Source organism: Globicephala melas, chromosome 1 (genome assembly GCF_963455315.2).
Source record: "Globicephala melas chromosome 1, mGloMel1.2, whole genome shotgun sequence".
NCBI lineage: Eukaryota > Metazoa > Chordata > Mammalia > Artiodactyla > Delphinidae > Globicephala > Globicephala melas.
In genome coordinates this window covers 94,927,839-94,952,670 of record NC_083314.1, presented here as the reverse complement: position 1 = coordinate 94,952,670, position 24,832 = coordinate 94,927,839, and the positions used below count along the sequence as shown (strand labels likewise).

The 24,832-nt window shown below is 35.0% G+C and overlaps 1 long non-coding RNA gene across 1 annotated transcript in view; it reads left to right on the top strand.

Moving 5' to 3' along the window:
- LOC132593756 (uncharacterized) overlaps nucleotides 1-24,832 on the top strand; it is a 348,090-nt gene that overhangs the window by 70,689 nt on the left and 252,569 nt on the right. The window contains exon 2 of the long non-coding RNA XR_009559563.1: nucleotides 12,923-13,019. This is a non-coding gene — a long non-coding RNA (uncharacterized lncRNA). The remainder of the gene's footprint in view (nucleotides 1-12,922; nucleotides 13,020-24,832) is intronic.

Here is a 24,832-nt window from a genome sequence, read left to right as displayed (position 1 = left end):
AAAAAAGAAAGAAAGAAACATAGCACTATAGATTTTAGAGGAGAGATACAGCTCAACTATGTGGAGACTCAGAATAAAAATCAGAAAAAAGATATGGAAAATAGAATTTGGGTAAAATTTTGAGGAAATGAATTAAAGTTATCAAGTGGCAGTAAAACACAAAAGTAAGAAATAAATAAATACATCTGGAATGCAGCTAGCAACCAAGTTTCACTGAAGATTATGGGAGTGGTCACTAAGGCTAGGAAGACATTGGGTATAAAGAGTCTAGAGTTTTAGGAGGGAAACTGGTATGGAATTTATTCATTGTCATTGTAAGCCATATGGGCTACATGATTTGCAGGGCTTATTGCAAAATAAAATTCACAGACCCTTGTTAAAGTATTAAAAGAGCTATAGCAGATCATAAAACCAAGTGTGCAGTCCTTCTAAGCATGGGACCCTATGGGACTGCATAAATCATATGCCCATGAACTGGCCCTGCTGGTTAGTCCCTGTTTTTGAGTTTTGGAGTAAATGAGAGGAAGTTTTGCTAAGGGAAATAGATCTAGAGGGAGCATCCAAGATAAACAGGAGGGTAAGAGAATAGGAAAGGGTTAATAATCAAAAGACACTAGAATCATAGAGAAGAGCTTGTAAAAGCCTGATTGTTGGGAACAAAGTAATAAAAAGTTTATGCTATTTATTATGAAGTAAAAAAAAGTCATCCACGATAGTTAAGAAATAACGACTAGAATTAAAGACAAAGAATAGAATTGAACCAAAGGTGAGTCCACATTTTCATCCTGGATGACAAGGAGAGAAACCAAAAAAATAACAAAACAAAAGAAAAATCAGAAAGAGAAGGTGATTTGAGGGGAACATTGGAATGATGCTGATCTCAACTGAGGGCTGCCAAAATACAATTGGATAGAAAAATATATGAGGTAGCTGGGGAAATGCTATCAGACACCAGTAAAAAAACCTTATTAGGAAAAGGGGTAAAGATTTTAAAGTTATATAATTTAAGGAAAGAATGGTAGTCCTCTTTTAGGTTAAACTGTTCAAAGAATTAATCCTTACAATCAATGGAGTAAATTATTCTCAGATGATATACTGATTTTCTCATCCTAGGCTTGCATACGTTGTAGTCTATGTGAAGGTCAGAATTAAAGGTGAAGATGAATGGGATAAATAATGAAAAGATATTTGAGTAAGACAATAATTTAGCCTCTAACCTTGAAGATACCAACACTTAAGACTCAAGGAGAGAAAAAGGATACAATGAAGAATATTTTAAAAGAACAAACAGAAAAGTAAAGAGTCACTGATGTTATAGATGGAAAGACTTTCAAAATGCAGATATGTGGAGACAAAGCATTTCTAATGGCACAGAAATGTAGAATGGGATAAAATGAGAGAAAATAGATGAGTTGAAGAATCGAAGGTTTAAAATACCAGTGATACCAAAGACCAGTTTTTGTAAAAGAAAGAGAAAAAAAGGCAGACAGAGAGAGGGGAGAGAGAGAGAATGGAAGATACTCTGGTAAAAAATAAGAATTTCAGATTTCATGACCATAAAGACGAGACAAAGTTAAGGGGGTTTGTAAGTTTAAAAGAGGCCAAAAATAACCTTTTATAATGTTTCATTTCTTTTCATTCTTTGAAAATTCTAGTTAGGGTTAAAACATTATTGGCATATTTTAATTTTTTTCATATAATTTATTTTCAGCTCTTAAAACTTCAGCTCTCTGTTCCCTTATTTGAAGACCTGTACATAAGAGTTGTGCTCTGACTTTTTTGCTTTGAATCTATTTAAGTAAATTATATTTAGCAAGTATTTTCTGCAGTCTGAGAGCTAATGCTGCAGCCTTTCACTTCCACTGTCTCATTTAAATTTTAATCCCACAAAAAGCAGAAAGTCTTGGGTTACTGGGAAGGTAGAGGAACTAAAACAAATCTCTATCTTTTGACTGTTATACTTGCATTATAATAAGTCACAGTTCAGAATTTACTGTGTATTCAGACTATACAGACAAGGAGCCAGAATTATCTTGTCCATTTCTCGGAGTTTATAAAATATATACACACCCTTAATTCTGACTGGGACAGATAGATATTTTGTATTCTTCCATCTGCACTGTTGAGGAAATGGTTTTTGGTAACAGTACTTCAGTGTGACCAAGGTCATATATGGCTGCTGCAAATACAAAGTATACTTGCTGATACTCTAAAGGCATTTAAGAAATATCTCTCTACTTTGCTGTTTGAGATGTCAGGGATGGCATATGTGAACATTGTGAAAAAGACAAGGTTTTCCCTTGGTTCTGCCTATAATTCTTGTCTTCCCCTGCTTTGCCCACTACTACTACAGTTCTCCCACTGAATGTGATAATAACTCATTAAAGAGTACAATAAGTAATTTTTTACTTTTCTGGGTCTACCTTTAGGCACTGAACTCTCTGAAATGAAGGTCTCTGACCTAATGATATTGGTATCAGTAATTCATACTACGGTGCCTGAAATATGATAGGCACTCAACATAGCACTTTTTAAGCTAATGTTGTCTGTACACATGATCTAAATTTTGTGAAATAATGAGATACACTTTCCAATTTCTCCCAGATCTAGAACAAGATTCCCCAAATAACAGGTTATAAGTTGTTCCTGGCATAGATGGTGACCCTCGAAGTTTCACAAATATGAGAAACCTTAAGGTAAAAGTCTGGAACATCCTGAAGTCCTATGAAATCAGGCAAAATAGGATAATGGAATTAATGAAGAAGTGGACTTAGGGGTTTCCTCTCCATCCAGGGTTCATCTCAGTAATATTTTTCTCCTTATGAGAACATTTTAAAAATTGAATCATACAGTATATAACTTTTTGAGAATTTTTTTTTCACTAAGCATAATGCCCTTGAGATCTGTCCAGGTTTTTGCATGCATCAATACTTTTATTTATTCAGTAATTTTATTGCTAAGTGGTATTCCATTGCATGATATTCCATTGTTTCAGAACTGGTTAACAATTCACCTATTCAATGGCATTTGAGTTGTTTCCAGTTTTAGGTTACTATGAATAAAGTCACTATGAATAATTGTGTACAGGTTTTTGTGTGAACATAAGCTTTTATTTCTCTGAGATAAATGTCATAGGGTGTGATTGCTGACTTATTTTGAAAATGCATATTTAGTTTTAAAAGAAACTACCAAACTGAGAGGCAGACAGCAGAAGCAAGAAGAAATACAATCCTGCAGCCTGTGGAACAAAAACCACATTCACAGAAAGACAGAAACATGAAAAGGCAGAAGGCTATGTGCCAGGTGAAGGAACAAGATAAAACCCCAAAAAAACAACTAAATGAAGTGGAGATAGGCAAACTTCCAGAAAAATAATTCAGAATAATGATAGTGAAGATGATCTAGGACCTCAGAAAAAGAATGGAGGCAAAGACAGGGAAGATGCAAGAAATGTTTAACAAAGACTTAGAAGAATTAAAGAAAAAACACCTAGAAAAATTAAAGGATAAACAAACAGAGATGAACAATACAATAACTGAAATGAAAAATATACTAGAAGGAATCAACAGCAGAATAACTGAGGCAGAAGAATGGATAAGTAACCTGGAAGACAGAATGGTGGAATTCACTGCCACAGAACAGAATAAAGAAAAAAGAATGAAAAGAAATGAAGACAGCCTAAGAGACCTCTGGGACAACATTAAATGCAACATCATTTGCATTATAGGGGGTCCCAGAAGGAGAAGAGAGAGAGAAAGTACCTGAGAAAATATTTGAAGGGATTATAGACAAAAACTTCCCTAACATGGGAAAGGAAGTAGCCACCCAAGTCCAGGAGGCGCAGAGAGTCCTGGCAGGATAAACCCAAAGAGAAACACGCCGAGGCACATAGTAATCAAATTGAAAAAAATTTAGAAAAAGAAAAATTATTGAAAGAAATGAGGGAAAAATAACAAAAAACATACAAGGGAACTCCCATAAGGTTAACAGCTGATTTCTCAGCAGAAACTTTACGATCCAGAAGGGACTGGCATGATATACTTAAAGTGATGAAAGGAAAGAACCTACAACCAAGACTACTGTACCCAGCAAGGATCTCATTCAGATTCAATGGAGAAATCAAAAACTTTACAGACAAGAAAAAGCTGAGAGAATTCAGCACCACCAAATCAGCTCTACAACAAATGCTAAAAGAACTTCTCTAAGTAGGAAACACAAGAGAAGAAAAGGACCTACAAACAAACCCATAACAATTAAGAAAATGGTAATAGGAGCATACATATTGATAATTACCTTAAATTTGAATGGATTAAGTGCTCCAACCAAAAAACACAGGCTCACTGAAATCATACAAAAACAAGACCCATACATATGCTGTTAACAAGAGAGCCACTTCAGACTTAGGGACACATACAGACTGAAAGTGAGGGGATGGAAAAAGATATTCCATGCAAATGGAAATCAAAAGGAAGCTGGAGTAGCAATGCTCATATCAGATAAAATAGACTTTAAAATAAAAAATGTTACAAGAGACAAGGAAGGACACTACATAATGATCAAGGGATCAATCCAAGAAGATATAACAATTATAAATATACATGCACCCAACATAGGAGCACCTCAATATATAAGGCAAATGCTAACACCTATAAAAGAGGAAAACAACAGTAACACAATAATACTGGGGGACTTTAACACCTCACTTACACCAATGCACAGATCAACCAAACAGAAAATTAGTAAGGAAACACAAGCTTTAAATGACACAACAGACAAGGTAGATTTAATTGATATTTATAGAACATTCCATCCAAAAACAGATTACATTTTCTTCTCAAGGGCACATGGAACATTCTCCAGGATAGATCACATCTTGGGTCACAAATCAAGCCTCAGTAAATTTAAGAAAATTGAAATCATATTAAGCATCTTCTCTGACCACAATGCTATGAGAGTAGAAATCAATTACAGGGAAAAAAACGTAGAAAAAACAAACACACATAGGCTAAACAATACATTACAAAATAACCAAGAAATCATTGAAGAAATCAAAGAGGAAATCAAAAAATACCTAGAGACAAGTGACAATGAAAACACGACGATCCAAAACCTATGGAATGCAGCAAAAGCAGTTCTAAGAGGGAAGTTTATAGCTATAAAAACCGACCTCAAGAAACAAGAAAAATCTCAAGTAAACAATTTAACCTTACAACTAAAGGAACTAGAGAAAGGACAAACCAAGCCCAAAGTTAGCAGAAAGAAAGAAATCATAAAGATCAGAGCAGAAATAAATGAAAGAGAAACAAAGAAAACAATAGCAAAGATCAATAAAGCTAAAAGCTGGTTCTTTGAGAAGATAAACAAAATTAATAAACCATTAGCCAGACTCATCAAGAAAAAGAGGGAGAGGACTCAAATCAATAAAATTAGAAATGCAAAAGAAGTTATAGCAGACACTGCAGAAATACAAAGCATCCTAAGAGACTACTACATGCAACTCTGTGCCAATAAAATGGACAACCTGGAAGTAATGGACAAATTCTTAGAAAGGTATAACCTTCCAGGACTGAACCAGGGAGAAATAGAAAATATGAACAGACCAATCACAAGCAATGAAATTGAAACTGTGATTAAAAATCTTCCAACAAATAAAAGTCCAGGACCAGATGGCTTCACAGGTGAATTCTATCAAACATTTAGAAAAGAGCTAACACCCATCCTTCTCAAACTCTTCCAGAATATTTCAGAGGAAGGAACACTCTAAACTCATTGTATGAGGTCACTGTCACCCTAATAACAAAACCAGACAAAGATACTACAAAAAAAGATAATTACAGATAAATATCACCTATGAATATAGATGCAAATATCCTCAGCAAAATACTAGCAAACAGAATCCAACAACACATTAAAAGGATCATACACCATGATCAAGTGGGATTTATCCCAGGGATACAAGTATTCTCCAATAGATGCAAATCAATCGATGTGACACACCATATTAACAAACTGAAGAATAAAAACAATTTGATCATCGCAATAGATGCAGAAAAAGCTTTTGACAAAACTCAACACCCACTTATGGTAAAAACACTCCAGAAAGTGGGCATAGAGGGAACCTACCTCAACATAATAAAGGCCATATAGGACAAATCCACAGCAAACATCATTCTCAATGGTGATAAACTGAAACCGTTTAAGATCAGGAACAAGGCAAGGATGTCCACTTTCACCACTTTTATTCAACATCATTTTGGAAGTTCTAGCCATGCCAATCAGAGAAACAAAAGAAATAAAAGTAATACAAATTGGAAAAGAAGTAGTAAACCTGTCACTGTTTGCAGATGATATGATGCTATAAATAGAGAATCCTAAAGATGCCACCAGAAAACTACTAGAGCTAATCAATGAATTTGATAAATTTGCAGGATACAAAATTAATGCACAGAAATCTCTTGCATTCCTATACACTAATGATGAAAAATCTGAAAGAGAAATTTAAGAAACATTCCCATTTACCAATGCAACAAAAAGAATAAAATACCTAAGCATAAAGCTACCTAGGGAGACAAAAGACCTGTATGCAGAAAACTATAAGACACTGATGAAAGAAATTAAAGAGGATACAAACAGATGGAGAGATATATCATGTTCTTGGATTGGGAGAATAAATATTGTGAAAATGATTATACTACCCAAAGCAATCTACAGATTCAATGCAGTCCCTATCAAATTACCAATGGCATTTTTTACAGAACTAGAACAAAAAAATTGCACAATTTGTATGGAAGCACAAAAGACTCCAAATAGCCAAAGCAGTCTTGAGGCAAAAAAACGGAGTTGGAGGAATCAGACTCCCTGAGTTCAGACTATACTACAAAGCTACAGTAATCAAGACAATATGGTACTGGCACAAAAACAGAAATACAGATCAATGGAACAGGATAGAAAACCCAGAGATAAACTCACGCACCTATGGTCAACTAATCTATGACAAAGGAGGCAAGGATATACAATGGAGAAAAGACAGTATCTTCAATTAGTGGTGCCGGGAAAACTGGAAAGCTACATGTAAAAGAATGAAGTTAGAACACTCCCTAACATCATACACAAAAATAAACTCAAAATGGGTTAGCGACCTAAATGTAAGACTGGACACATAAAACTTAGAGGAAAACATAGGAAGAACACTCTTTGACATAAATTACAGCAAGATCTTTGTTGATCCACCTCTTCAAGTAATGGAGATAAAAACAAAAATAAAAAAATGGAACCTAATGAAACTTAAAAGCTTTTGCAAAGCAAAGGAAACTACAAACAAGATGAAAAGATAACCCTCAAAATAGGAGAAAACATTTGCAATGGAATCAATGGACAATGGATTAATCTCCAAAATATATAAACAGCTCATGCAGCTCAATATTAAAAAAAAAACACAACCCAATCAAAAAATGGGCAGAAGACCTAAATAGACATTTCTCCATAGAAGACAAACAGATGGCCAAGAAGCACATGAAAAGATGCTCATCACCACTAATTGTTAGAGAAATGCAAATCAAAACTACAATTAGGTATCACCTCACACCAGTTAGAATGGGCATCATCAAAAAATCTACAAACAACAAATGCTGGAGAGGGTGTGGAGAAAAGGGAACCCTCTTGCACTGTTGGTGGGAATGTAAATTGATACAGCCACTATGTAGAACAGCATGGAGGTTCCTTAAAAAACTAAAAATAGAATTACCATATGACCCATCAATCCCACTACTGGGCATATACCCAGAGAAAACCATAATTCAAAAAGACCCAATCACCCCAATGTTCATTGCAGCACTGTTTACAATAGCCCGGTCATGGAAGCAACCTAAGTGCCCATTGACAGATGAATGGATAAAGAAGATGTGTTATGTTTATACAATGGAATATTACTCAGCCATAAAAAGGAACGAAAGTGTGTCATTTTTAGAGATGTGGATGGATCTAGCGACTGTCATACAGAGTGAAGTAAGTCATAAAGAGAAAAACAAATATTGTATATTAACGCATATATGTGGAACCTAGAAAAATGATACAGATGAACCAGTTTGCAGGGCAGAAATAGAGACACAGATTTACAGAACAAACATATGGATACCAAGGGGGAAAAGTGGCTGGGGGTAGGGTGGGGGAGTGGTGGTGTTCTGAACTGGGAGATTGGGATTGACATATATACACTAATGTGTATAAAATGGATAACTAATAAGAACCTGCTGTATAAAAAAAAATATTAAAATTCAAAATTCCAAAAAAAAAAAAAAGAAAGAAAGAAAAAGCAACCACCAAACTGTTTTCCAGAATGGCTGTACCATTTTGCATTCCTACCAGCAGTGTATGAAAGACCGTTTCTCCCCAGCCTCATCAGCATTTGGTATTATCACTCTTGGTTTTCTATTTTTTTTTTTTTTTTTTGCCATTCTAATAGATGTTTAGTGATAAATCATTGCAGTTTTAATTTGCATTTCCTTAATAGCTAATGATGTTGACCATCTCTTTAAGTATTTGCTATCTATATCCCTTCCATAGTGAAATATCTCTTCATGTTTTTTGCCCAATTTATAATTAGATTTATTTTTTTTACTTTTGAGATTTGAGAGTTCTTTTTATAGTCTATATATATGAGACCTTTGTTGGATGCGGTTTGCAAATATTTTATCTTAATATATAGCTTCTTTTCATCCCCTTGATAGGGTCCTTTACAGCATAAAGTTTTTTTTTTTAATTTTGATGAAGCTCAATTTATCCTTTTTTAAAAAAAGAAATCACAATTTTGATATCATTTCTCAGAACTCTTCACCTAGCCCTAGCTCCAGAAATATTGTTCTTATGTTTTCTGCTGATCCTTAATATTTTAAACAATTACCTATCCCAACAAACGTTATTCTAAAATGCTGCAATACTACTGCAGCAAATAAGTGGTATACTCAGATTTATAAATTGAAATTATAAATTGAAATATATGAAAAATTTATTGAAAGATGATATCACTTAACATGAAAATAACATTATCTCATTGGCATTCTATTTCATAATTAAGGTGTTGGAAGAAAATTGGCAAAAACATATGTTCACAGAAAGGATATCACTAAGTGGAGTATAACCAAAAACTTGAATAAAATTTGCTGTACTTACTTTTACATAAGAGTTTAATTAACTAATTAATTAATTGTCCCCACCCATTTGCAAGACACATATACACATTGATAATCCCATAATAATCCATTAATTAAATTATCCCTTTAAAAGTGTCACTTTTTTTTTTTTTTTGCAGTACACGGGCCTCTCACTGTTGTGGCCTCTCCTGTTGCGGAGCACAGGCTCTGGACGTGCAGGCTCAGCAGCCATGGCTTACGGGCCTAGCTGCTCCATGGCATGTGGGATCTTCCCGGACCGGGGCACGAACCCATGTCCCCTGCATTGGCAGGCGGACCCTCAACCACTGCGCCACCAGGGAAGCCCTAAAACTGTCACATTTTTTAAAGTGAGGGTAGACAATAGTATTGTAAGAAAAAAGTAGGTTAGTTTAGGCATAATTGCTGCTATTAAGCACAAAAGTTAATTCTGTATTTCCTGGAGTGGCAAGCATAAATGAAAGCATAACTAGTTACAAAATTCTCAATATTTATTAGTAAGAAGTATACTAGCTGGTTAGGAGAAATTGTTCATTTTCTGTAAAAAAATCTCAAACTGTCTAATTACGTAGATTTTTCTATCACTGCCATCAAGTGAGAAAGGAACATTGTTTTAAAATGTAATTTCACCAATAAGCAGAAAATATATTCATATAGACATACTGACCTTTTGTAACACTAGTTCTCAAAAGAGCTAAAGAATATTTTTTAGTTACATAAATTTGTGGTGTTTCAATTTCATATACCAAAACTAATGGGGTCCAAAGGAATGAATATTCCTTTGTTAATTCCTCTTAAATATTCCAATTACCTCAATCTGAGCTAAGAGATTTCTGAGAGAAGAGGGAGATCAGATTATTAAAAATCAAGGTCACAAGAAAGGAGTAGAAGGAGCTGACATTCACTGAGTACCTATTGCCTGATGTGATGGTTTATGTTCACAAGAAAATGGTTAGGAGAATAAATTTTTTAAAAAATTGTTCTAGTTAATTAACTAGATTCGTGTTCAATGTTCAGTGTTTCTCAAGAAATTCAAGCAAGTTTGGAATTTCTTTTAATGTACTATTTGTTGTGTAAGTGTGTTTTTTTGAGTGTAACATTGTGCTTAGGTTAGGTTTTTATTCTAATTATATTTTAGAGCCATTTTAACATGTGTTGACCAACAGTGCAGTTGGATCTGCTATTAAAATTATTACTGTAAGCCAGAATTTTGTTTTTATTAAAACTACTCAGACTTTATACATAAGATATAATGTGGTTATGAATCTAAACAAACATGAGAGAGTCCAGCAATACCATGGGGATATCATTGCGATAGTAACAATAATTTTAGAACAGAATGTTTTCTTTAAGACTTGACTGAGACACCAGACTGACACATACTGTGAGTTTATTAAATTGGAGAAATCTAAATATCTTCTGAAGCTATGAATTGGAAATTAGATTTTACCCCAACTTCTGAGGACAGTGAATTTTCATACACTATTGTTTAATAGGTGAAGCTAATGCCTGCCTAGATTAATTTATAAATTCCACCTGGCTACATTGGCTCCAGAAATTTCTCTGGAGAAATGGGAGTTGGTATTTTAGTTTTAATCATTCATCCTTTGAAACAAAGATACAAGCCAATTTATTCCTACTCTAACGGTATTGTACTAGAGACTGGAGAAAAAGAGTTCTGAGCTGTATTTGAGAGCAAGCCATCAACAAGACATAGCAGTAAATATCTACAGAGGTGAAGACCTGCCATTGCCTAAGAAGGAGTCTCCAAGGTCCAGAAGTCAGAATTATTTCAGGCCACAGGCCATAAACCCTTCTATTTATTTGAAAGTCTCTCTTCTTTCAAACAATTGTGTGACAGAAAATCAGTGTGGTTAGGATTCAAAATTCAAGTATATAATGTATAACCCAGAAGAGAATAAGTCTGACTTTGCATTCAGAGTGGAAGAATTACTATAAGAAGCCATGTCCAGGGAGGGTGGCTACTGGCAAAACATGTAGTTTCAGAAGCATCTGAGTCAATTTATATAGGAATAATTTTAAATCAGTATTTAGTAAATAACCCTGAATTTTTTGCAGCCCTAAGCAACTCTTTACCCATAATGCACCCACACTCATGTTGGTGAGGCTACTCAGGGCCGAGGAAGAAAAAGTTTCAGGTATGGCTACTCTACAGAAATTTGACCAAATACACTACTGGAACTTAAGTCTACTTGAAGAACCATAAATGATGGGAGTAGCGTGCAACCTTTTTAAGTTAATATCTTAGAGGTTTGCACTAAGTCAGTTTGGCAGTTCTGAAGAGGGAATTCCCAGATATAATCTAGAACTTGTTTTTGACACCATGATCCTTAATTTGCTTCTGTTGAGGCAAAGAAGGGCATAAGTGGAATCATTATTACTTATTGGTCCTCTGATTCATGGGCATTTGTCTTCTCCAGCAGGAACTGGAAATTCCATAATTATTCTTTGAGAATGCCCAGAATTTTTGGAAATAAAGGTAATTGTGGTTTTTATTATAGTTTTAATGAGGATAGTGAGAAGTGGTGAGAATAGATATATATTGAGCTAGTGTCAACAAGTCTTTCTGATGGATTGAATCAAGGTTTGATTATAGCTTGGAAGCCTGAGCAAGTAAATGAAATATGATACTTTATGCTGGAATGAGAAAGCTTGGGAAGGAACATTTTCAGGATGGTGTGAAATGGAGAATTCATGAGTTCATCCTTTAAGCATGCCTAAGAGATGTTTATTAAATAGCCAATTAGGGGTTGCAAATAGGCAGTTATTATGGGTTTGGAGCTGAGGAACAAGCTCTGCAATTGATACCTTAGATCCAGAGAGTCTAGACAAGTTGGTAAAAGGAAAACACTAAAATTGTCCCATCTATCCATGATAGAAGAGAATGAAATGCAGATTAAAAGTCCAGGATGACACCAATACTTATGTGCTCCCCTTCTCGAAAGTCAGCAATTTAACTGTAATAACATAGCATGCTTTGATCTTCAGAAATCCACACCCCACAAATATCTTGAGAAAAGCTTTCAGAATAAGAATATAATAGTACCGAATGTGCTCTCCTTACTTTCTAATAGGGAAGAAGGGAGCAAGAGAGGAGGGTGCAGCATGAAATTATCAGCTATCCCTGACATCCCAGAGGGGATTGGACTGCCAGTGAATTTGAGTATACTCTGAGCACCTCCTCTCTAGCGAGAAATTAGTATGGAATGTCCAATGGAAAGAAAAAATTGAAAAGTCCAGATAGATAGGATGTCTGAGAGAGGCATGAGAAATGAGAGTGGGGTTGGGAAGAGAGGCTTCAGGGTTAGCTATAGAATAAGATATTGATAGAAACAACAGAAATAAAGTTCCTACAGATCAAAAAACAGACTGAGAGAAGCAATGTTCTAGCACCAGGTAAGATGGAGTAGGCATACTCTCTACTGTGTTTATTTGAGTGAAGATAGAAAGTTGACAGGATGACAGAATGTAAGAAGCAATGATTTGAAGACACAGAAAGTAAATAATGTAAGTGTATCAGGTAAGAAGACAAGAATTTGAAGTAGTATCCCTTGATCTGATCTCAATGATGCTTGAAAACTGGAAGTGACCACTGGGACAGAGAGAGAGAGGTCCAGGAGAAAGTCTTAATTCTAGCTTGAGGAACAGAAAAGGGAACACCTAATATCAGAGAAAATGCAGAAATATCTTCTATTTCTTTGTATTTTTCCTCCTCTCTATCCTGTCACTCACAGTGCCCAATCAATCCTGTGATGGTGGTGGCAGCAGTGGTTGCAGTAGGACCCTGGGAGAATCTTCCTCTCTGACTGGTGGAGCTTTGTTACCAAGCAGGTAGGATGAGCCCAATTATTTTATTTTATTTTTCTTTCTGCCCTCTCACTACTTGTTCTAGATGCAGAGCAATTGTAGAATTGTACAAAAGAGTGGGATAAATGGAGCCCCAGATTTCTGGTCAGAAGACCAAATAGGTGACTCCAGGAAACTGGAAAGTTCTAGGCAGGTTACGGAGAGAGAGAAGCTGAGGAAAGCTACTTCATAAAATTGTTTATGAACTCCCAGATTTACCCCTGAGATTTGTGTGCATTCATCTAATAGCTATTAGAATAACAGATTGAGAACTGAACTAGCAGATAGGCACCACCCAGTATCTACTATGTGGATAGCGCACATGCAGGACAAATCCAAATAACATCTCAAAAGTCTGGTAACTGACCTGACACTGGAACCACAACATGGAAAGAGTGGCTTGAAACTTGTGACCTGAACTTAAATTATTCAATACCTTCTATAATAAAACAAAGTACTTACTTAAATCCAGAGGATTTAAGTAAGACCCAGAATCTCATAACATACTATTCAAAATATGTGGGATACAATTCAAAATTACTTGGTTTACAAAGAAACAGGGAAATCTTAATTTACATGAGAAAGGACAATCAACTGATACAAATGCTGGGATGACACAAATGTTAGAATTATCTGACAATGACTCTAAAGCAGCTCTTATAAAAATGTTTCAACAAGCAATCACAAACACTCTTAAAATAAATGAGAATATAGAAAGCTTCAGCAGAGAAATAGAAGATATAAAAAAGAACCAAATGGAAATTTTAGAACTGAGAAATACAATAATTTAAATTTGGAAACTCACTGGATGGGCTCAATAGCAGAATGGAGATGGCAGAGGAAAGAGTAAGTCAGTGTGAAATAGATCAAAAGAAAGTATCCAAACTGAACAACAGGGAGAAAAAAAAAAATCCTTAAAAAAAAAAAAGGATTAACGGAAAGCCTTAGGGACTTGCGGAATAATAACAAAGATTCAACATTTGTGTTATTGAAGTCCTAAAAGGGAAGAAGAAGTGCAGTGCTGAGAAAATATTTGAAGAAATAATGGCTTTAAATTTACCAAATATAGCCAAAAAAAACAAACAAACCCAGAAACATATTAATTCAAAAAGTTTGGTGAATCCCAAGAAATTTGGTGAACCCAAAGAAACCCATGCCAAGCCATATCATAATATAACTACTAAAAACTAAATACAAAGGGAAAAAAACCTTTAGATCAGCTAGACAAAAAAGAACACATCACCTATAGGGATCAATAATTCAAATCACTGCATATTTCTCACAAGAAACCATAGATGCCAGAAGGAAATTGCATATTTCTCAAGTGGTGAAAGACAAGAAGTGTTATCCCAGAATGTTACATTCATTAAAAATATCCTTTAGAAGTGATGGTGAAATAATGATATTCTCAAATAAGAGAAAATCAAGAGAACTCGTGGACTATAAAACTTCTCTAAAAGGTTTGCTAAAAGAAATTCTTCATATAGAAGGGAAGTGAGAGCAGAAAGGAACTTGGAACATTAGAAAGAAGAAAAAGTGAAATAATTGTAAATATCTGGGCAAATATAATAGGCTATATTCTTCTTGATGTGTTTAAAATAAATTTGAGTGTTGAAAGAAAAGAATATAACATTTTCTGATAGGAGTTTCAATGTATATAGAGGTAAAATGTAAGAAAACTATAGCGTAAAAGGGGAAGGATAAAATGATCCATATAGTGATAAGGTTTTCTTGTTCTTTTGGTAAGCTATTGATCTAAGTAGACTGAAAAGTTAATTATATTGTTTGTAATCCCCAGAGCAACCACTGGGGGAAAACCTACACAAATAGAGCAAAAAAATCCAGTAGATAAATTAAATTAAATAATAATATAAAAAAGTCAGGAAAAGAGAATAGGTAGAGTGAAAAAGAGAGGAAAAATAAACCTCTAGGAAGACTGACCAATTAAAAAAAAAAATGGGTGAAGATACAAATTACTAATATCAGAAATGAAAGAGGTGAAAAGAGTTCTGAGGAGCTAATGTAAAACATGATGACTACAGTTTATAACACTGTATTGTATAATTGAAATTTGCTAAGAGAGTAGAACTTAAATTTACACACACACACACACACACACACACACTCACGGATTTAAAACAATGAAAGAAGTGTATTGCTAGAGACACCAGAAACTGTTAAAAGATAATAAAGAATGCTACAAAAATTTTATGTGCATAAGTGTGACAACTTAGATGAAACAAACTAATATAAGTATTAGAGGAACTGAACTCATATTTTAAAACCTCCAGGAAAAAAATCTCCAGGCCCTGATGGTTTCACTGGAAATCCTGTCACACATTTAAGAAATAACACCAATTCTATACAGTTTCTTCTAGAAAACAGAAAAGGAGGAAATAATGCTTCCTAATCCATTTGTTTAGGCCAGTAGTGCATAATTACTGAGAGAGAGAGAGAGGAGAGAGAGAGAGGGAGACCAGACCAATATTCGTCATGAACATAGAAACAAAAACTCTTAGCAAAATAATAGTAAATTGAGTAGAGCAGCGGGGTTTCTTCTGGGAATAAAGGGCTAGTTCAATATTTGAAAACCAACCCAAATAATCTAACATATAATATAGAGAAACCCTTTATGAAATGGATTAAGCAAATAATTCTTAAATATGACACCAAAATCATGATACATAAAATAACAAAATTGATAAACTGTCTTTCCCTAGGGGAAAAAATGAGCTATTTCAATGAACTTCTCCCTCACTATGTTGAAGAAATGCCTTATATAGCAGTATATTAAAAAATATATGTGAAATAAATTACAAACATGTATTTTTTTTGTTGAAGTGTGCTGTACAATATTATATGTTACAGGTGTACAATATAGTTATTCACAATTTTTAAATGTTATACTCCATTTATAGTTATTACAAAATATTGGCTATATTCTGTGTGTTGTACAATATATCCTTATAGCTTATTTTACACCTAATAGTTTGTACCTCTTACTTTCCTACCCCTATATTGCCCCTCCCACTTCCCCCTCCCCACTGGTAATACCAGTTTGTTCTCTATATCTGTGAGTGTGCTGCTTTTTTGTTATATTCACTAGTTTGTTGTATTTTTTAGATTCCACATATACATGATATCATACAATATTTGTCTTTGTCTGACCTGTTTTGCTTAGCATAATGCCCTGCAAGTCCATCCATGTTGCTGCAAATGGCAAAATTTTGTTCTTTTTATGGCTGAGTAGTGTTCCATTGTGTGTGTGTGGGTTTGTGTGTGTGTGTGTTTGTGTGTGTGTGTGTGTGTGTGTGTGTGTGTGTGTGTAATTTCTTCCTCATCCATTCATCTGTCGATCAACATGTAAGTTGCTTCCATATCTTGGCAGTTGTAAATAATGCTTCTATGAACATTGCAGTGTATGTATCTTTTTGAATTAGAGATTTTGTTTTTATTTTTTTTCATTATATGCCCAGGAGTGGAATTGTGAGGTCATATGGTAGTTCTATTTTTAGTTTTTTGAGAAACCTCCGTACTTTTTTACACAATGGCGGCACCAATTTACATCCCCACCAACAGTGTAAGAGAGTTCCCTTTTCTCTACATCCTCACCAACATTTGTTATTTGTGTTCTTTTTGCTAATAGCTATTCTGACAGGCGTGAGGTTATATCTCACTGTGGTTTTAATTTATGTTACCCTGATGATTAGAGATGTTGAGCATCTTTTCATGTGCCTGTTGGCCATCTTCATTTCCTCTTTGGAAAAATGTCTATTCAGTTCTTCTGCACATTTTTTCATTGGATTGTTTGGGTTTTTTTGATGTTGAGTTGTATGAGCTATTTATATATGTTTGATATTAATTCCTTATCAGTCAAGTCATTTGCAAATATTTTCTCCCATTCAGTAGGTTTTCTTTTTGTCGATGGTTTCCTTTGCTTTGCAAAAGCTTTTAAGTTTAATTTGGTCCCATTTATTTATTTTTGCTTGTATTTCCTTCACTTTAGGAGACAAATCCAAAAAAATATTGCTGTGATTTATGTCAAAGAGTGTTCTGCCTATGTTTTCCTCTAGGAGTTTTATAGTATCCAGTCTTACATTTAGATCCTTAATCCATTTTGAGCTTATTTTTGTATATGTTGTTAGAGAATGTTTTAATTTCATTCTTTAACATGTAGCATACATTAAATGGTATGAGTGAATAAATGTTATGAAATATCTGTTTATTTCATAAATTAAATATACCAAAGAGTGTATACATAGAGAAAAATAGAGAAAGGTAGAGAAAGAGAAAGTAAATGAGATACATATGATATATGATTCACATTTATAAATGATTGATAATCATTATTCTGAATCATTTTTGAAACAGAGAAATAATTTTGTGATAAAGCAAAGCATTTTTCTATTGTAAGAAATATATTCAAAGGTTTAAGAAAATTTAAATAATATATGTCTGTAAATGTTCAGTAATTTACTGATATTTTAGAGTATACAGAATAGTTAAGAAATTCTAAAGTTGCACTCTACCCTTTTAGTATTTTCTCAGGAATTTATAGTTTCATTATCTTGTCAGTTATTTTAAAGATCATAGGTTAATATCAGCCTGGTATCAACCTTGCTTTTAAGTTAACAAACTACTTTAATTGTAGTTGTAACTTATTCATTGTAGTTGTAACTTATCCATTGTAGTTTAATATCTTTTTGTAACACAGAAAGTTAAAATAAGAACTACAAGAGGTCAATATCTGAAATTCTTGCTTCACCAGTGGAATAAAAATTAGTATATTTCAAAAGTTGTAAAAGGATCTAAGGAAAGCTAATTTTACTTAATTTCCAGAACTAAAAATGTATAATTGGTCTTACTGTAGGAATTGGAACTTTTGTAATTATTTAATATGATTCGTGGTAAATCTATAGTAAGAGAAGTGGATAGTTATCCTATCCATATATACTTTTTAAAATATAATCTCATTATCTTGTGCCTGATATCTGGTATATCAGAATATTTTATTATGTAAGCCAGAGATTTCAAAGAGCCCTGGCTATAATGAACAATTGAGAGTCACTGTCTATGAATTTTTCCTCAGTTTATTCTGGAATCCCCATTTATCCCCAGTCACAGGAATTTTCTCAGTCCAATGACCATCAATATTTTTGCAACAATTAGAATTTTTCTCATGTTTCCTGCAATTAGCAGCCATAGAATACAACAAGCTATTCAAAATCATTCTTCCTGGATAAGAAAAAAATTCTGTTATCAGAAAATTAACTCAGGACAGAACTATCCTAATTTCTCTTTTACCTCAATTTATTTCATTAATGAAAAGTATATGCAAATATAAAAGTAAACAAAGTATTTTAAAGGGGAAATTAAGAGGAGGGATTTCTGTTTAGAGTAATATATTGGATTGGAGATTCCCAGACTCACTGCCTGTAAGACATACAAAAGTTTAAAAACATTATTTTTAAGTAATGAAAGAGACTGAGAGTAGGAGAATCATTTGAAACTAGCAATGAAGCAAGAACAGTCAACCAGGAAAGTACTAAGTGGGAGAATTGTCAAAATACCCTGATAGCTTTAAGCCTTGGTGCTTAGAGCTTCCATGTATAGAAAGTGCAGAGGGGGGAAGAGAGGGAGGCATTACAGCCTGAGCCTGGGGCTTAAGCTAGCTGGTGAGACAGAAGAGAAACCATTCTTCACAAATCTGGACCCAGGAAAAGCTATATTTTGAGGAAAATCATGAACTAAGAGAAATAGACAGATTTTCTTGTGAGCTCTGGATAGTGGATTTAAATAAATAAATAAATAAATAAGCAAGCTCCTCCCTAGAATTTCAAAGGCACTAGTCACACTCACTCTCCTGTGTTTACAGCCTGAATGTTTACATCCCCAAATCATCTAGTTAGGATGGTACTTCTGAGAGTACCAGGAAAAATCGAACACAAGTCTTTTGGGAAAAATACACCCCAGTACACACATAGAGTGTAAATGATGTCACCTGGGCAGATGGTGTAGAGACCTTCAATCCAATATCACTGTCTTTGAACTTTTGTTCCAACAGTTCTCACAGATGTGAGCACACAATAGTAAAATCATAATCACAAGAAAATAAGAGGGAATTCAAAGCTAATAATCTACACAGTACCTAAATCCTTTGCTATTTTCAGTGAATTTATTTTTCATGCCTTTTATAAATTACATCATAAACTACTGATGAACAGTGTTGATTTTATGGCAGTTCCACTATAATTAATACTGGTTTTACAATCATGGAGAATCAGAGTTACTTAAAGGAAGGTGGTGGATAAATGCAGCAATATTCAAATTAAACTCATTTATTTCCAAAATTAAAGGGTGGTAACAAAAACACCATAATAAAATCTAGCCTGGATTGTTACACAGATTGTTTGGAAGTGCTGAAAGAGAAAGGAGTCATCAATAGCAAACCCTGTAGCAAAAAAAAAAAAAAAAAAAAAAAAGAAGAGGAAAAAATAAAATCATTTCAAGTTGTGTTTTCCAAAGCATTCATAGAATTTTCAAATACATATACCCCATGGGATTAGTAATATATAGTTCTAAATATATAGATTTATTTAAAATATGTATTTTTTGTTCAAGTTTTAATGTCCGTTTAGACTTGGCAGAGATTTAGTTGTATACATTTTGACATGTTATTGTACTGCTATATTGCTGGTAGAAAAACTGTACCCAAAGAAACTTACTATACAACTATTTAATAAGGCCTGAAATCTCTTGCAGTGTGCCAAAAAATTCCCTCTTCAGTTTACTTATTCAATCATCATTCAACATCTCTGTTTAACATTTATCATGCACCATTCACTGTCCTAGGAACTGAATCTATAGGAATGAAACAAAGTGCAAGTCACTAGCATGTTACATTTTTGTGTTGAGGAGACAGACATAAAAGTGTAAACAAATGACTATATGATATGTGAGGTGCAATAAGTGCTTTGAAGAAAAGTAAGACATGGTAAAGGAGAATAGAGAGTTACAGGATGTTATTTTATATAAGGTGGTATGATAAGACTTCACTGATAAAGTGACATTTGTTCAGAGACCCGATGAAAGTGAATGAAAGCTAAGCGCTTTGCAAGAGTGTTATATCAGAGGAAATAGTAGATGCAAAAGAACCTAGGGCAGAAACAGGTTCATCATGTTTGGTGAATATCAAGTAGGTCATCATGGCTGGAGAAGAATGAGCAAAGGAGAGAGTAGTAGGAGATGGTATCAGAGAGCTCTCAAGGAACTATATCATATACAATCTTGTAGACAATTATAAGTTCTCTTATTCTGAATGAGATGAATGGAGAGTTCTGAGATGAATATTTATATGATGTGACTTATGTTTTAAAATTATAACTATGGCTACCTTGAGGAGACTAGACAGTGGAGAGGATGGAGCCAGAGTGGAATCAGGGAGAGCAATTAAAGAACTACTACAAATGCCCAGGTAAGAATGTTTAGATCAGGTTACAAATGTTTAGATCAGGCTGATAGCAGTGACAATGGACAGAACTCACAGGAGGTAAAGATAAAAAGAAACTGGAGTATAAAAGTATATAAATGTTGGAGGATTCCATGATTTTTGCCTAGAAAAATTGAAAGAATGGAAATGTCTTTTGGGGGGTTAAGAAAGACTTTCAATAAGGGAAATCAAGAGTTTGTTTGGGGACATATTACATTGGAGATGTGGACATTGAAATAGAAATGTTGAGTAGAGAATCTTATTTTCAAATTTAGAATACAGGAGAGTTTTGAGTTGAATATATACATTTGGTTGTCATCAATATAAATATTATTTAAAGTCATGGGAGGTTATGATGTTACCTAGGATGTAAATGTATATAAAGGAGAAGAGTTCAGAGGACTAGGACCAGTACTATCCAAAGTTGAGAAGTCAAGAAGAGGAGGAATAGGAACCAACAATGAAGTCTGAAAAGCATCCAATGAAGTGGAAGGAGAATAAGAATAATGACTCAAAAATAAGTGGAAAAAAAAAAGTTTCAAGAGGAAATTATAATCAGTTCTGTCAGTTGATTCTGATTGCTTTAGTAAGATATTAGTTGAGAATTGAAAATTGTACTTACTATCTGGAGGTCATTTGTGATGGTGTGGTTAGGAAAAAACTTCACTAGTGAGTCCAAGAGGTTCTGAATAGAAATAAAACACATTCAGTGGGGAGTTTCACTGCAAATGGGAACAGAGAAGTAACTATAAAGGGATGTAAGGACCATTTCTGTTTAAAGTAAGAAATACTATAGCATGTTTGGAAGACCTTGCAATGATACAGTAGAGATGGAACAATTGGTGATGCAAGAGTCAGAGGATACAATTGAAGGAGTGCTGTCTTTGAGTAGGTGGAGAATGCACTATAGGGGAGGAAAATGTTTTATTCCCCCTTTCTAGGTTTTTTTGGCTGGCCTAAACATTAAATTGACATAACATAGGTTAACAGGAGAAAAACTAACAGTTTTAGAATACTCAATACTTACAAATGTTGGAGGAAAGGGGACCCCTTCCAGGGCCGGAGAGTGGGCTCTTGTCTAACACTTGGAAATGAATTGTACAAGGAGACACGCATGCTGACAAAGCAAGGGACTTTATTGGGAAGGGGTGCTCAGGCGGAGAGCAACAGAGTAAGGGAACCCAGGAGGACTGCTCTGCCACTCTGCTCGCAGTCTTGGGTTTTATGGTGATGGGGTTAGTTTCTGGGTTGTCTCTGGCCAATCATTCTGACGCAGGGTCCTTCCTGGTGGCATGCGCATCACTCAGCCAAGATGGATTCCAGCAAGAAGGATGCTGGGAGGTTGGTAGGACATATGGACTGGAGTCTCCTCCTCTCTCCTTTTGACCTTTCCCGAATTCTTCTGGTTGGTGGTAGCTTGTTAGTTCCGCGTTCCTTACCAGGACCTCCTGTTGTAAGATAACTCATGCAAGTGGTTACTACTGGGCCTGGTCAGGGCAGGTGGTTTTGATCAGTGGTTCCTCTAACACAAGCATTGCCTTCAAACCAACTAAATGAAGCTTTTTATAAATTAATTTTGGCAGTACCGTCTGGAGGTAGAAAAAATATTACACATCTATAGCACACATATATAGACACACATAGCAAACATACAGACACTTAAGATTTTTTCATTTGCCCAATTTCCAAACACACGCCCTCCCACCGTGTTGTTTTGTTTGTTTGGTTTTTTTTCTTGAACAGAATTATTTTCTTAAATTTTGCCTTTCAAAGAATGGCTCTTAGGTCCTACAGAAGATGGGGGTAGAAAACCTACATCACAAAGGCAAAGAAAAAGTATTCGAGTTTTTCCAAGAAGGAGTTTTTGGAGCATATTTGCCTACTATTAGAGGTCTAGGATAATTATTTAAAAAAATTTTTTTTCTTAAGTATAGGACAGTTCTGTTTCCAAAGTCCCAGTGCCTACAGGTATTGAGATGAATGGGGATGTTTGGGGCTTGGTAGGGCTTTGAATTGCCTCTAGAGCAATAACCCTGGTCTTACAGAGATTCGCAAGACAAAGAGAGTTGCTTCCAATTCCTCAAAAATTGAGTTGCAGCCAGAATGTCCAGGGGAAGAACCAACCATAAAAGATATTCTGCTATCCCTGGGACATGAATTATTTGGGTGGAGATCTAAGATACGTCTGCAAGGGACATTGAATAGTAAGGCCTGCAGCTGGCAAAGTCTGATTGCAGAGCCCTGAAAAGTAGAAGGAAATATAAGGGCGGCAAAGTGAGACTTACTGTTTTGTGTCAGGTGTTTCTACTGAATTTGCTTCCTGACCTGTCCTTTTTTTTTTTCCAAATGGAATAAATAGAGCAGACTTGTTTGGGGCCCTTTATTGTTGGAAGACCAGTAGGACATCTCTTTAGTCCACCCAGCCTCTGGTAGTGCTGTATTAAAATCCCATCAATGTCTTTTATTCATCCAATTTCTTCATAATAATCTAAAGATTTCCACCCTGCTGGAACAAGTCCTGTGAGTCTCCTCTCGATCTTTTTACATTCTCTTGTTAATTAACCTAATATTTTAAATATAGCCAATTCAAAGGATCCATGGTCTGGCCATAGATAAGTAGGATCTTATATTAATCTCAATAGTGGCTCAAACCTATGGCTTAACCAAGGACACAAGAGGCATCTTGCAACAGAGTGCAAAAGATGTAGCCCTCACAAGATCCAAAAAGTTCACTCCTGGAGGTAGTTTAAGAAAGTACAAGTGAGAACTATGAGAGGCCCTATTTTTCAACAACTGTACCAAAATACAGGGAATCACATATTCCCCCCTACCTGACACGGAGCAGGACCTTGTGGGGCCTTCCTGGGTACAAAGCCTTTCCAGTCCTCCTTTTCTTATTTGTAGGAAAAAGGCTTCAGCCTCCTAGACCTTCCTGAATACCAAAGGGCAGACTCAAAGGGTTGCTAATCAGGGAAGTAAGGGAATGCAGAAACAAAGGAGGAGGAATCAAGAAACAGTAGTGCAGAAATTAAAGGAGAGTCCTGGTTCACCTCAAGGGATATACATAACTATATCTTCAGGTTCTTCTGCAGGAAATAAGGCCCCCACCCAGGAGGAGGTTGGTAACTTCAGGCTGAGCACAAGATTCCTAGAATACCACCATGTTACCACCAACCAATCAGAAAGAAGTCACACACCCTGCAGCCTTTATCCCAAATTTTGCCCATTAAAACTCTTCCCCGAAAGCCGTTGGGGAGTTTGGCAGTTTTGAGCATGAGCCACCTGTTCTCTCTGCTTGACCCTTGTAATAAACCTTTCTCTGCTCCAAACTCTGACGTTTAGGTTTGTTTGGCCTCGCTATGCATCAAGCACATGAACTTGCCTTCTGTGACAGGTTTTTTGCTGGGATCATGGAAGGCAAATTATACGGGCATAGATATGGATTTGAACTACATACCACATACCCTGAATCACTGCTCATTCACACATGCATCCATTGTACCTGGCAACTATTTGCTGAGCATTTTTAAATTTGGTATTCTCGTATAGGCCAATGAAGAGATCATCACATAACAAAAATTGAGGTGAATTAAAAAATTGACTGCAGATTCTAAATTTCCTGGAAGGTAATTAAGAATAAAAAATCTATAGTTAATATAAAAACACTTAAAACTCGTCGTAAATTGGAAGTATTTTAGTTTTCTCACATTTTGAATTGATAAATTTGTGCTGAAAAGCATCTAGATTTTCTACTCTTTTTTCCTTCTCATGTTTAGGAGAAAGCATTCTAATATCTAATGTAAAGGGGAATAGAATTTTTCACCCCAAAATGTGCCTCTTTGGCACAATGATTATTTTAGGCTGATTATTTTAAGAAACAGTAGACACAGAAGAAGCTCTGGAAACCATGGAGAAGTTACCCTTTTGTAAGAGACATTTATATTTATAAGGAAAATCTCCATTTGTAAGGGTGTCTCCCTTACCATACAAGGAAAAATGGGATGACTAAATCCCTAGAAACTCATCAATGGATAAGGCAGAGACTTTAGTCTGCATAACAAACTTACACTTGTTTACTGTGTTTCTCCTGGTAACCACCCATAGCTGGCTCTCCACCCCCAACATTTTCTTCTGTTTCTAACTGAAGATGGTATTTAAGGTATTTAAGGTTTCCACAATTTCCGGGGAGTTACCCAGTTTTCCTGGGTATTTCTCATGTGAACAGAGGTATACATGTTATTAAATTTGTTTTTATCTTGTTAATCTGTCCTTTTATTGTGGCTGGGGGGCTCAGCTAAGAACCTGAGGA